The sequence below is a fragment of the Salmo trutta genome, chromosome 24 (genome assembly GCF_901001165.1).
Source record: "Salmo trutta chromosome 24, fSalTru1.1, whole genome shotgun sequence".
Taxonomy (NCBI): domain Eukaryota; kingdom Metazoa; phylum Chordata; class Actinopteri; order Salmoniformes; family Salmonidae; genus Salmo; species Salmo trutta.
The window spans coordinates 2,904,387-2,918,277 of NC_042980.1; positions in this window are offsets into that span (position 1 = coordinate 2,904,387).

Sequence of the window (13,891 nt, forward strand, 5' to 3'; positions counted from 1 at the left end):
TTTCTAGGGAGTTTTTCCTAGCCACTGTGCTTCTACACCTGCATTGCTTGCTGTTTGTGGTTTTAGGCTGGGTTTCTGTATAGCACTTTGTAACATCAGCTGATGTAAGAAGAGCTTTATAAATACAATTGATTGATTAATTGCTTTTAGTTCAAAAGTGAATTCCATAAACTTGAATACCCGCTTGGTTTTCAAATCACGTAGAGTCAGTTTATAACATTCCATCATTGGTTACTCTGAGAGTTCCCCATATTGACTTTGGCTGTGGCCTCAGGCTGTAGTGGTCTGGGTGTAGCTGGTGCAGAGGAGTCAGGCGCAGGACAGCAGAGATGAGTAACACAAGTAACTTTACAAAAAGTTCCAAGAACATGTCGTAATACCGAGCCCACAATAATGGACCGAACATACATAAAACAATCATGCACAAAAACCATTGGGAAAACAGAGGGTTAAATAATGAACATGTAATTGGGGAATTGAAACCAGGTGTGTAAAACAAAGACAAAACAAATGGAAAATGAAAAGTGGATCGGCGATGGCTAGAAGGCCGGTGACGTCGACCGCCGAACGCCGCCGAACAAGGAGAGGGACCAACTTCGGCGGAAGTCGTGACACAGGCCCTATGGGGCTAACCTTTGAAAAGGAATTCAAATTTCTACTCCTTCGTCTATTCTTAATCGGGATATTCCAAATGGTGCAGTTCTATTCAATTTTATAGCCATACCAACAATATAAATATCAACCATCAGACATGGCCTGCAACCGCCTATTGAACATAGTTTGTTTGAGTTGGAGACTCCATGTGACTTTAAAAATTGCGAATGCCTTGGGTTGAACATCTGAACATTAGGACCTTACATCCGGAAATGGATTACATCAAGATCTGGGGTATGTAGACAAATCCGGACATTCTGGTATTGTCTGAGACTTGAATCTCTGGGGACATTCTGGACTTTTATATTAATATTGAGGGTTATAATAATTTATCTGTCTCTTTACGAAATCCATTTCCCTTGCCAAAACATTTTAGGTACCGTCTTCCATCAGGGAGTTAACAAGTTTGTTGTCTTTTATTGAATCAGAAGTCATTATCCTGGGTGACCTAAATTATGATCGGGAAATGCAGGCTTCAGACAATCTAAAAGACATGAGTAATGATCTAAGCCTAACCCAGCTTGTGACGAATCCTACACTAACCAACCCTAAAGATCCTTCAAAGTCAACTCTGCTTGATCTTATCTTATTGAATACACCAGAGAAATATATTTCTACTGGTGTCTTCAGCCAAGACATTAGTTACCATTGCCCAGTTTTTTGATTTAGAGATGTGAGAATCTAAGCCTCGTGTCATCACAAAGAGGAACTTTAAAAACTTCAGTGAACAGGCTTTTTTACATGATGTCACGTGTGCTCCCTCTCCGGCCTCTAGGTCACCAGGCTGCTCGTTATGGCGCAAACCTGTCACTATCGTTAAGCTCACCTGGACTCTATCACGTCCCTGATTACCTTCCCTATATATGTCACTCCCTTTGGTTCCTTCCCTGGGCGTCATTGTTTCTGTTCGTTTCATGTCTGTGCGTTGTTCGTGTTGCATTTGATGTTTTGTTTATTGATTAAATCACTCACTCCCTGAACTTGCTTCGCGACTCTCAGCGCACTTCGTTACACATGATCTTTATGTTAGTGACCTTGATTGTATTTAAGCTATTCCTGAACCTGATTTAGCTTTCAGCCTTCTTGCAGATGTTTTCAATACTATTGTGGATAATCATGCTCCCTTCAACAAATTATGGGTTAAAGGTAGATCGAATGCCTGGTACACCCCGGAAATTTGAAAAGTCATTCATAGAAGAGATGATGCTTGGGTCGAGGCCAGGAACACAGGCTTAGCCCCAGACTGGCAAGCTTTTAAGCAACCGACGAATCATTGTGTAAGACATCAGAAAGGCTAAATCTTTCGGATTGTAACGGGAACCTGGCAAAATTCTGGAGAACTGTCAAATTCCTGAAAGGTTCTACTTCTTCCTCTCTGCCACAACAAATTAATTCAGACACTGGCCCATTACATAAAAAATGCCATCATTGATGCATTTAATCACCATTTTATTTCAGCAGGCTATGTCTTTGAAAGAACTTCCAAAGCCTATTCACAATGATATTGGGCTCGATGCGGATAGGGGAAACTTGCTGAATGATAAGAGAAATGATAGTAAAGCTTCTCTTTTAGGCTATTTACAGAAAAATACGTCCTAATGCTTTGCTTGCAATAGACAACAAGAAATCTACAGGGGCCAACAAATTGGATCCCGGTCTGCATAAGCGTGCAGCTCCCATCATTGTTGGCTCAAAAACCTACATTTTTTATTAAACATTTATCAGGAAATATTCCAAAAGTATGGAAATCAGCTCTTGTGCTGCCACTCCATAAGGGCGGGGATAGCAAGTGATCTTAATAATTTTCGCCCTTTTAGCCTCATTTATACCTTTTTACTAACATGTGTCCTTTGTCCTGATCTTATCCACATTCTGATTGTGCCCATATTGTAGCCGTTACATCTACAGATGGTAGCAAAATGTGTCTGCATTGTGACCAGATTTCCTGGTGCAGATTATTTGACAGATATTCTTTCAAAATAATATGGATTTATTTATTTGAAGACAATTATTGACGCCATAAGTCAATGGTGCTTCCTGTCAATGGTTTTAGAGACCGGTATGATGATGATTGAAATAGTTTGACTTTCCAGATCTGTTTACACATGATTGATATCCATATACAATGTGTCCCTGACTACCTCCGGAGGTGGTCAGGAAGATCTGATCACAATCAGATCACAAAGTGTCAAAAAATGTAGGCACAATCAGAATGTGGACAAGGACAAACGACACATGTTAGAACCAGGTGTTAACAGGTCTTATGAGAGAAAGAGAAGTCTGACTGATATCTGGGCTGGAATAGAACCTAGAGATAATCACAGAACTACATCAGTCTGAAAGATAAACAAGCTCTGTTCCCTGCCCCTGTTTGCATATACAAACTAGTCAATCTGGGATTTACAAGTGACATAAACTCATTTTAGAGAGAGAACACGCAGGCAGTACGTGTTCCTCCAAGGAGGGCTGCCAAACCCAACAAACCTCTATTCATATCCCCAACATTGAGACCACACATGGTTGATGATGACCACAACATTTCTAAAAGCTTGTTTATTTGGGCCCGAGGATGGACAACCACTGATTCATAGGTACGGAAGATCCATAGGAAATTCTGCATTCTATTAGGGCCTATGACCACCCTGAGAGAAAAGGTGCATTGCTGTGCTGTGTGAGTAGCAACCCCAAAACAGCGCCTCATGGTGAAAAACACAGCTCTTTGTTGTTGTTGTTGTTTTTTGGTTGTTGTGGCTGTGTTGTCTATGTTCATACTGGCTTCTCTGTTGGGTCAGCTGCAGCAATGAGTCATCTCCACAAAGAACAAAGTGGTCTTATTTAACAGAAGTCAATGAAAAACAAGCCTACGGCCTCTCCCCTCTTTCCCCCCTATGAACGAAGTGAGTTTAATGCACTTTACTTTCTCGTTTAAGAAATAATCATGTTTGCGTGTGTGTGCCAGAACCCTCAGTAGATTTACTGAGGGCTCGGAATTTCTTCCTGAGGTCTGTTGTCTGGCAACACAGTTGAACTTTGGGTGGGGAGGGGTGTCCCACAAACAAATTAAAAAGTAAAAAAGAAGCAGGGAGTGAAAGATGTGGTCGGGGGTATTTAAGAACAAAACCTACAAAGAAAGGTAGAAGGAAAGAGAGAAAAACATTGTCCCTGTTTAGTGCATGTTCTGTGAAGAGGGATGTATAACCTCAGCCACCTGCAACTTTATTTTAAAACACAGAGACACGGTAGTACATTTCTTTAAAATACATGGACTTACAAGCCTTCACACAAAGCCCAAGCATGTGGTGGATTGCTCAACCAGTGCAGGGCCAAACCCCCAGAACGTCTGTCATGGCTACACACACATGACATGAACTCCACACATGGTCACTGTGGGCAACACGACAGCTGCGGCTCAATAAATCTGACATAGATCGGAGGACAACCTTTCAGGCCTTTATAGGCATCACCCAGCACTGCTGTAAATGGAGAGCCATTACATTGTTGAAATGATACAAGCGATTTCAATTTAGTGTTGGGTGGTTATGTTGGAGCTCATCTGAAAGAAATTCTGTTTGGCATGAGGCAATGCGGGAAGTCTTTTCTGACAATCATAGCAAATTCAAACAACAGCAACATAAATTCAAATAAGAAACAACACAAAACACAATGCAGCACTGTTCACAACGCATTGGCGCAAGTAGAGGAAACTCAGAGGAAACATTTGAGAAAGAAAGAACGAGGGGGAGAGAGTGAAGTAAGGGGGATGAAGGAATATACTTCACTAAATACAGAATAGGGTGCCTGTGTAGAGGAGTTGGCCACTCCTTTGTCTCAATGACATGGATGATTCAACATGCCAAAGTAGTTCCCATCCCATAATACTGTCCTCCCATGATGTAGCAAATAATCATCATTAGAGAATATCACAAATGCGTGCAGTACCAGGCTGACACACTGCTACAGGGAATCGGTAGAATACCTAGAAAAAGAGAGAGAAAGGGAGAGAGAGAGAAAAATCTTCTGCACAGATTCTGTCAGACCTGGGCCCTGACAGCAAATCTCGGATAGACAAAAATATTATTTCTATGCTTCCCGTTCTTAAGTTTAGTTTTTTCATATTTTATTTTAGGTTTTGTACACCAGCTTCAAACAGCTAAAAATATGTACTGTATATTTTACAGTGGTTTAGAAGGTACAACGATTCTCTACACTACACTTTCTCATTTTGTGACATGAACTGAATTTAGGCAAACTATTAGAATTTTTGTAACCAGCAAATTGCGGAGCGATTTCTGCATAGTGCATCGTTAATTCCGCAGGTGATTTTATTTGGCCAACCAAATTTTCAGATTAATTATGTTCCTGACCCCTGACCATCCGGTGAATAAAAAAATTGTCCCGCAGCTGAATCTAATTGATGAACTCAGAGGAGAAGAGGAAAGGAGCTGTAGCTCAGCTATCCAGTCCTTTGGTAAACTGGGTGTGTGCCCGCCCCACCTTTCTGACAATATTCATATGATTATTTCCAGAATTTTCTGTTCCATCAAATAATTATTTAAGTTCAGAAAAACAGGGTGAGAGGGCGAGAGAGGAAGGACAGGCCCTGTGTTGACAGACAGAGAGGATGCTAACACTGACAAGTCTAGAGGGGAGGGAGAGAAAGAGAGCAAGAGAGCAAGAAAGAGAAATAGAGTTACAAAGAGAAAAAAATGTAGGGAGAGGTAGACAGAGGTAATACTGACAGGTCCAGGACCCCCCCACCCCCCTAAACAAAAGAGAAAGAGAGAAGGTCTGTGACCCTGGCGGGGAGACCCTCTGATGACCCAGTAGAAACAGGAAACAGGAAGTATGACCTCTGACCTCGTGCGGAGGCTCCTGTCCTGTATGACTCTCAAGTGACAACAGGACAGCCCACCCCGGCCCCTGCTGGTCCCACTATACTTCTCACACTGGGAAAGACAGGCCAGGGTTGTAGTCATTAGAGCAGACCATATCAAAACGTTTTACAACAGAAAACAACAAGGGTTTGTTATTGGACAAATTCAGGTAGCTAGGTCTCTTTGCTCCGGTTTGGTTACAAGTGAAAATGACCCAGGATGAGAGCAACACTGCTCTCTCTGACAAAATATCTCTCTGATAGACTGATGTAGACTAATGGCTGTACAAGGTACAGTATATCTATACTATGGGGCCTGGCCATTAGTGCACTATAAAGGGAATAGAATGCCACTTGGGATGCAGTCTGTGTTATGCTGGGTAAGGACTGTACTGTATGTAGTACTTTAGGATTACTACAGTACAGTGGGTAGAGGAGGCCATTGTAGAGGGAGCCAGTTCCCTGGTCCTAGGCCTGGTCCTGGCTGCAGGATTTTAAGAAGTCGGCTGTCTGATAATTACGCCCAGTAGGGTGGGGGGGCATTGGGTAGGTGAGATGGGGCTAGAGAGGGGTGACCCTGACCCGGGCCTCAGGGCTGGGTGGCTGAGGAGGTGGGTTGAGGAGGGGGGGAGAGAGGTGGAAGTGAGGCGGAGGGTTAGGCCTCATTAGCAAGGGGACTAATTGGGAGGAAAGGGGCCCTCACATGCTTTGTCTAACCTCCTGGCCAGCAGGGGTAAGGGGAGAGGGAAAATGGGATTTGGGCTGGGGGGAGGTCGTGTGGGAAATCTGAACGTTTCAGAACCAGAACTCTCCCTACCACCCTCAGAGTTAGCCTAAAGTTCAAGACTCTGCAAGGTTCGGAAGTATGAGGGAAAGTAAGTTGGTGTAGAGCTGTTGTATGGCCAGCCTCTCTCTCCCCATCCAGCACTAGCCTCTGGACTCTTTGAGTCCTCAGAAGAGCAGTGTTTTATACCAGCTCTGCACCCCATTTGGCATCCTATTCCCTATATAGTGCACTACTTTTGACCAGAGCAGTAGTGCACTATACAGGGAAAAGGATGCCATTTGGGACGCAACTGTAATCGATGTGAAATGGCTAGCTAGTTAGCGGTGGTGCGCGCTAATAGCGTTTCAATTGGTGACGTCACTCGCTCTGAGACCTTGCAGTAGTTGTTCCCCTTGCTCTGCAAGGGCCGCCGCTTTGTGGCATGATGGGTAACGATGCTTCGAGGGTGACTGTTGTCGACGTGTGCCTAGGGGCGAGGAGAGGGACGGAAGCTATACTGTTACACAACCCCAAGTGTCACACTTCATTTGAAGAACCCTCATGGCTGCCCCCTTCCCAAGAAAAAGGAATTAGAAAAACGGCCCCCATTCCCTCCTTCAGTTCCACAGTCCTAAAACACAGACATAAAAACCAGAAGGCAATGGGACAAGGAGTCCCCTGAGGGGGCTATATTAAATAACGTTTGAAAAACCCTCAGTAGATAACATTAAACAGAAGTCACCTCTTTGAATGGAACAAACAAGTGTGTCGATACAACAGGCAGTGTAAGTTTACAGACCGGCAGGCCTACATTAACACCCCTGGTACTATAGAGCAGCCTTTATAGTACAGTACTTTTGACCAGAGTAGTGCAACATATAGGGAATAAGGTGCCATTTGGGACAGACCCCTGGTGTCCATTAGCATGATAGTAACAGAGGAGACATAGATACCTGTGTTTCAAGGTTAGATCATGTTATACATAGTTTTTTGTTTTTAATTGACAAGAAATTTACATGAGCACCACAATGCCTACTCCACCAATGCTCTACCAAGATTTTCCAGCACACAGATTTGACCTACTATAGTAGTTATGTTGGCCTACAGTGCATTCGGAAAGTATTCAGACCCCTTCCCCACATTTTGTTACGTTACAGCCTTATTCTAAAATTGATAAATTAAAAAATGTCTTCATCAATCTAGATACAATACCCAATAATGCAAAGCAAAACCGTTTTTTAGACATGTTTGCAAATGTATTAAAAATAAAAAACTGAAATACATGAATACAAGTATTCAGACCCTTTACTATGAAACTCGAAATTGAGCTCAAGTGCGTCCTGTTTTAATTGATCATCCTTACTACAACTTGACTGGAGTCCACCTGTGGTAAATTCAATTGATTGGACGTGATTTGTAAAGGCACCTGTCTATATAAGTTCCCCAGTTGACAGTGCATGTCAGAGAAGAAACCAAGCCATGAGGTTAAAGGAATTGTCCGTAGAGCTCCGAGACCGGACCGTGTTGATGAACTGGGGAAGGATACCAGAAAATGTCTGCAGCATTGAAGGTCCCCAAGAACACAATGGCCTCCATCGTTAAGAAGTTTGGATCCACCAAGTCTAGAGCTGGCCGCCCGGCAATTAGGGGAGAAGGGCCAAGAACCCGATGATTACTCTGACAGAGCTCCAGAGTTCCTCTGTGGAGACGGGAGAACCTTTCAGAAGGACAACCATCTCTGCAGCACTCCACCAATCAGGCCTTTATGGTAGTGGCCAGACGGAAGCCACTCCTCAGTAAAAGGCACATGACAGCCCGCATGAAGTTTGCCAAAAGGCACCTAAAGGTTCAAGATTCTCTGGTCTGATGAAACCAAGATTGAACTCTTTGGCCTGAATGCCAAGCGTCAAGTCTGGCATGGTGGTGGCAGCATTATGATGTGGGGATTTTTTTCAGCAGCAGGGACTGGGAGACTAGTCAGGCAAAGTACAGCAAGATACTTGATGGAAACCTGCTCCAGTTCCTGAATGTAAATGTGTATTATTGTAACTTCACCATCTTTATTGTAAAAATATATACAAATACACACAACTTTAAGCTACATAATCACTTGACAGAGGTAATGTACTGCCCATTGATCAGCACAGCAATTGATCAAACAGGACCATATGTCAATATTACACAGGTAAGCTAATGGTTTGTCACGTCCTGACCAGTAAAAGGGGCTATTTGTTATTGTAATTTGATCAGTGCATGGCAGGAGGTGTTTGTTTTGTGTGGTTCGGGTTTTTTGGTTTATGTTCTACATTTTCTATTTCTATGTGTTTATCTAGTTTTTCTATTTCTATGTTGGGGTTTTGGTAGGACCTCCAATTAGAAGCAGCTGGTTGTTGTTGCCTCTAATTGGAGGCCATATTTAGTTGGGTTAGTTTTCTCTTGTGTTTTGTTATTGGTTGTTTCCTGAATAGTCTGTGCACCTTACGGGACTGTTTTCGTCGTTTGTTTTGTTTAAGTGTGTTTTCTTTAATAAATAAGAAGATGATCAATATACCCGCTGCATTTTGGTCCACTCCTTCGACGATCGTTACAAAACCACCCATCAAAGAAGGACCAAGCAGCGGAGGAAGGAGCAGCAGAAGAGCTACTTGGAGTCATGGACACGGGAGGAAATATTAGATGTAAAGGGACCCTGGAGGCAGGCTGGGGAGTACCGGCGACCGAAGGAGGAACTGGAGGCAGCAAAGGCAGAATGACGGAAGTATGACGCATTATATCCTCCATTTCAGGAGGTGAGGAGGCAGCCCCCTAAAAAAAATTGGGTTGGGCACATGGGTAGTTTGGCTGGGCCAAGGGTTAGCCCTGAGCCAACACCCCGTGCTTATTATGGGGAGCGTTTGGCGTGGAGAGCACTGTGCTATGCGGAAGTGCGCACGGTCTCACCCATCTGCATGCACAGTCCGGTGCAGTCGATACCAGCCCCCCGCAAGTGCCGTGCTAGAGTGGGCATCCAGCCAGGAAGGAGTATGCCTGCTCAGCACATCTGGCCACCAGTGCGTCTCCTAGGCCCAAGCTACCCTGCGCCTGCTCTACGCACGGCAGCCATCATTCCTCAGCACAGCCCAGTTCGCCCTGTGCCAGCACTCTGCCCGTGCCGGGCTACAGTAACAACTCAGCCAGGACGGGTTGTGCAGGCTGTGCGCGCCAGACCTCCAGTGCGTCTTCAAGACCCAGTGTATCCTGTTCCTGCTCCTCGCACTAGCCCTGTGGTGCGTGTTACAGTTCTGGCGCCTCCAAAGCCAGCCCCACGCATCAGGCCTCTAGTGCGCCTGCCCAGTCCAGTACATCCTGTTCCTGCTCCTCGCATTAGCCCTGAGGTGCGTGTCAATAGTCTGGCACCTCCAAAGCCAGCCCCACGCATCATGTCTCTAGTGCGCCTGCCCAGTCCAGTACGTCCTGTTCCTGCTCCTCGCACTAGCCCTGGGGTGCGTGTCAATAGTCTGGCACCTCCAAAGCCAGCCCCACGCATCAGGCCTTCAGTGTGCAGTCCCAGTCCAGAGCTTCCGGCCTTCAGTGTGCAGTCCCAGTCCAGAGCTTCCGGCGACAGTTCCCCGTCCAGAGCTTCCGGCGACAGTTCTGCGTCCAGAGCTTCCGGCGACAGTTCCCCGTCCAGTGCTTCCGGCGATGTCCTACAGTCCGGAACCGACAGAGACGGCCCACAGTCCGGAGCCTGCAGAGACGGCCCACAGTCCGGAGCCTGCAGAGACGGCCCACAGTCCGGAGCCTGCAGAGACGGCCCACAGTCCGGAGCCTGCAGAGACGGCCCACAGTCCGGAGCCTGCAGAGACGGCCCACAGTCCGGAGCCTCCAGCGACGCTCCTCAGCCCTGAGTCTCCAGCGACGCTCCTCAGCCCTGAGTCTCCAGCGACGCTCCTCAGCCCTGAGTCTCCAGCGACGCTCCTCAGCCCTGAGTCTCCAGCGACGCTCCTCAGCCCTGAGTCTCCAGCGACGCTCCTCAGCCCTGAGTCTCCAGCGACGCTCCTCAGCCCGAGGTCTCCAGCGACGCTCCTCAGCCCGAGGTCTCCAGCGACGCTCCTCAGCCCGAGGTCTCCAGCGACGCTCCTCAGCCCGAGGTCTCCAGCGACGCTCCTCAGCCCGAGGTCTCCAGCGACGCTCCTCAGCCCGAGGTCTCCAGCGACGCTCCTCAGCCCGAGGTCTCCAGCGACGCTCCTCAGCCCGAGGTCTCCAGCGACGCACCTCAGCCCGAGGTCTCCAGCGACGCACCTCAGCCCGAGGTCTCCAGCGACGCACCTCAGCCCGAGGTCTCCAGCGACGCACCTCAGCCCGAGGTCTCCAGCGACGCACCTCAGCCCGAGGTCTCCAGCGACGCACCTCGAACCAGAGCCTTCAGCAGTGGTCAACAGCCCTGAGCCTTCAGCGGGGGTGGGCAGGTTAGAATGGGGACTAAGGCCAGAGCCAGAGCCACCTCCGTAGTTGGAGGATTGGGGGGGTGTAGCATGGGAGCCGTCGTTGACGGTGGCCACCCTCCCTTTCCTCCCTTTATGTTTGGGGTTTATTTTTGTGGGGTTTTTGTTTTGAGGTGCATTCGGGGTCTGCACCTTTGGGGGGCGGTACTGTCACGTCCTGACCAGTGAAAGGGGTTATTTGTTATTGTAGTTTGGTCAGGGCATAGCAGGGGGTGTTTGTTTTGTGTGGTTCGGGTTTTTTGGTTTATGTTCTACATTTTCTATTTCTATGTTGGGGTTTTGGTAGGACCTCCAATTAGAGACAGCTGGTTGTCGTTGCCTCTAATTGGAGGCCATATTTAGTTGGGTTTGTTTTCTCTTGTGTTTTGTGGGTGGTTGTTTCCTGTATAGTCTGTGCACCTTACGGGACTGTTTTCGTCGTTTGTTTTGTTTAAGTGTGTTTTCTTTAATAAATAAGAAGATGATCAATATACCCGCTGCATTTTGGTCCACTCCTTACGACGACCGTTACATGGTTACAGAAGACTCGAGGCTGTAATCACTGCGAAAGGTGCCTTTAAAGAAGTACTGAGTAAAGGGTCTGAATACTTATGTAATTGTGATATTTCAGTTTTTTTTACTATACATTTGCACACATTTCTAAAAACCTTTTTTGCTTTGTCATTTGGGGTATTGTGTGTAGATTGATGAGAGGATTTAAAACATATATTTTTAGAATAAGGCATGTAACAAAGTGGAAAAAGTCAAGGGGTCTGATTACTTTCCGTATGCACTGTATAGTACTTCAAACAATGTTTATGCCGGCTGCTTAGGATTCAAACCTTCTCAAACAGCATAATTCATACTCTTAGAGGAGGTTATCCCAAAATAATGTGATTGGTGCCACATACAAATTAAAGTATTGGATTCATCACACACCACACTAATACCATTCCACTAGCTTTTCAATTTTTTTCGTTATTATATGAAAACAAGCTTTGCTTTTATACTTACAAGACCGATTGAGCGAGCTGTTTTGTCTTGTAGTAATGTGGTGCCTGCCTGTATTTCCTTAAACCTAAAATTTTAGCAATACATGTCATTAAGAAAAATACATATTTCACAAAATCTTTTTTGGGTCAGTAGGTGCCCAATATAACTCCATGTGTTAGGCTCTATTGACCTCTATATATGACTGTGTCTATCTGCATTTCTGATTTCTGTAACCATTAGCTTACCTGTGTAATATTGACATATGGTCCTGTTTGATCAATTGCTGTGCTGATCAATGGGCAGTACATTACCTCTGTCAAGTGATTATGTAGCTTAAAGTTGTGTGTATTTGTATTTATTTTTCAATAAAGATGGTGAAGTTACAATAATACACATTAACATTCAGCCTATATCTAAAAATACATACATCCTAATGATATGTACTGCATATCATTTTAATAGCAGGACACTGTGAAGTCCATTAGAGTATGAGTATGAATTAGGTTGTTTGAGGTTTGAATCCTAAGCAACCTGCACACACAGTGCTTGACGTACAATAGACCAACATATCTACTGTCCAATGTGTATGCACTGGTGAAAGCCGTGTGCTGGAAAACCTTCGTAGAGCATGGGTGGAGAAGGCATTTGGTGCTTGTGAGTTTACTTTCTTTTTTGGCTTCAGACCAGTGCCTTTTGTTTTTCCATGGTATTTACACTGGAAGCTCAATTGATTGCGACAGTCATACATTGTAAAATATTACTCAGTTCCCATTAAAGCAAAGTAAAACAATTGTATGACAATTTGCCCAAAGTTGGCTACCTTTGTTTGCCTGTTTGTTATCTAGCTAGCTTTCAGCTGCAAGCTAATGTTAGTTAGGTAATGCATTTAATATTTCTTTGTATTTATTAGGGATCCCCATTAGCTCTACTCTACCCTGGGTCCAAACACATTAAGGCACTTACATTACATATAATACAAAAGATAAAACAGTATATCATATAACATTATTACACCACTATATATCTACAATACAAAATGTATAATACCACCATACAACAATATTACAATGAACGTGTGTGTAGAGTGCATGTGCTAGCGCTTTTGTGCGTGTGTCTGTACCTTTGTGTGTGTCTCTTGTCTCGGGAAATTCTTTATTAACCTCACTAGGAGAAGGGGCAGCATTCGGAAGTTTGGATGAAAAGCGTGCCCAGAGTAAACTGCCTGCTACTCAAGCCCAGAAGCTAAGATATGCATATTATAGATTATATATTGTAGATTTGGATAGAAACCACTCTGAAGTTTCTACAACTGTTTGAATGATGTATGTGAGTATAACAGAACTCATATGGCAGGTGAAAACCTGAGAAAAATCCAACCAGGAAGTGGGAAATCTGAGGTTTGTAGTTTTCAAGTGATTGCCTATCCAATATACAGTGTACATTTGGTCAGATTGCACTTCCTAAGGCTTCCACTTCCACAGTCTTTAGAACGTTGTTTCATGCTTCTACTGGGGAGCGAATAAGACCAGTCACAGTAAATGCCTCAGCCGAAAGCCTTTAGTTGTTCATTCCGCGCGGCCGTGAGCGCAAGCTCCGTTCCCTTTCCTTTCTAAAGACAAAGGAATTGTCCGGTTGGAATATAATTGAAGATTTATAATAAAAACATCCTAAAGATTGATTATAAACATCGTTTGACATGTTTCTACGAACTGTAATGGAACTTTTTTGACTTTTTGTCTGGACTTAGTGCCCGCGCCTTGTGCATTTGGAATAGTGAACTAAACGCATGAACAAAACGAACATAACAATTATTTTAAGAATTATAGATACAGAACTCCTTTATGCAATCGCGGTGTCCGATTTTAAAATAGCTTTTCGGTGAAAGCACATTTTGCAATATTCTGAGTAGATAGCCCGGCCATCACAGGCTAGCTATTTTGACACCCACCAAGTTTGGCACTCACCAAACTCAGATTTACTATAAGAAGAATTGGATTACCTTTGCTGTTCTTCGTCAGAATGCACTCCCAGGACTTCTACTTCCACACCAATGTTGTTATTCTTCCAAATAATCCATAGTTATATCCAAATAGCGGCGTTTTGTTCTTGCGTTCAAGACACTATCCGAAGGGTGACGTGCCG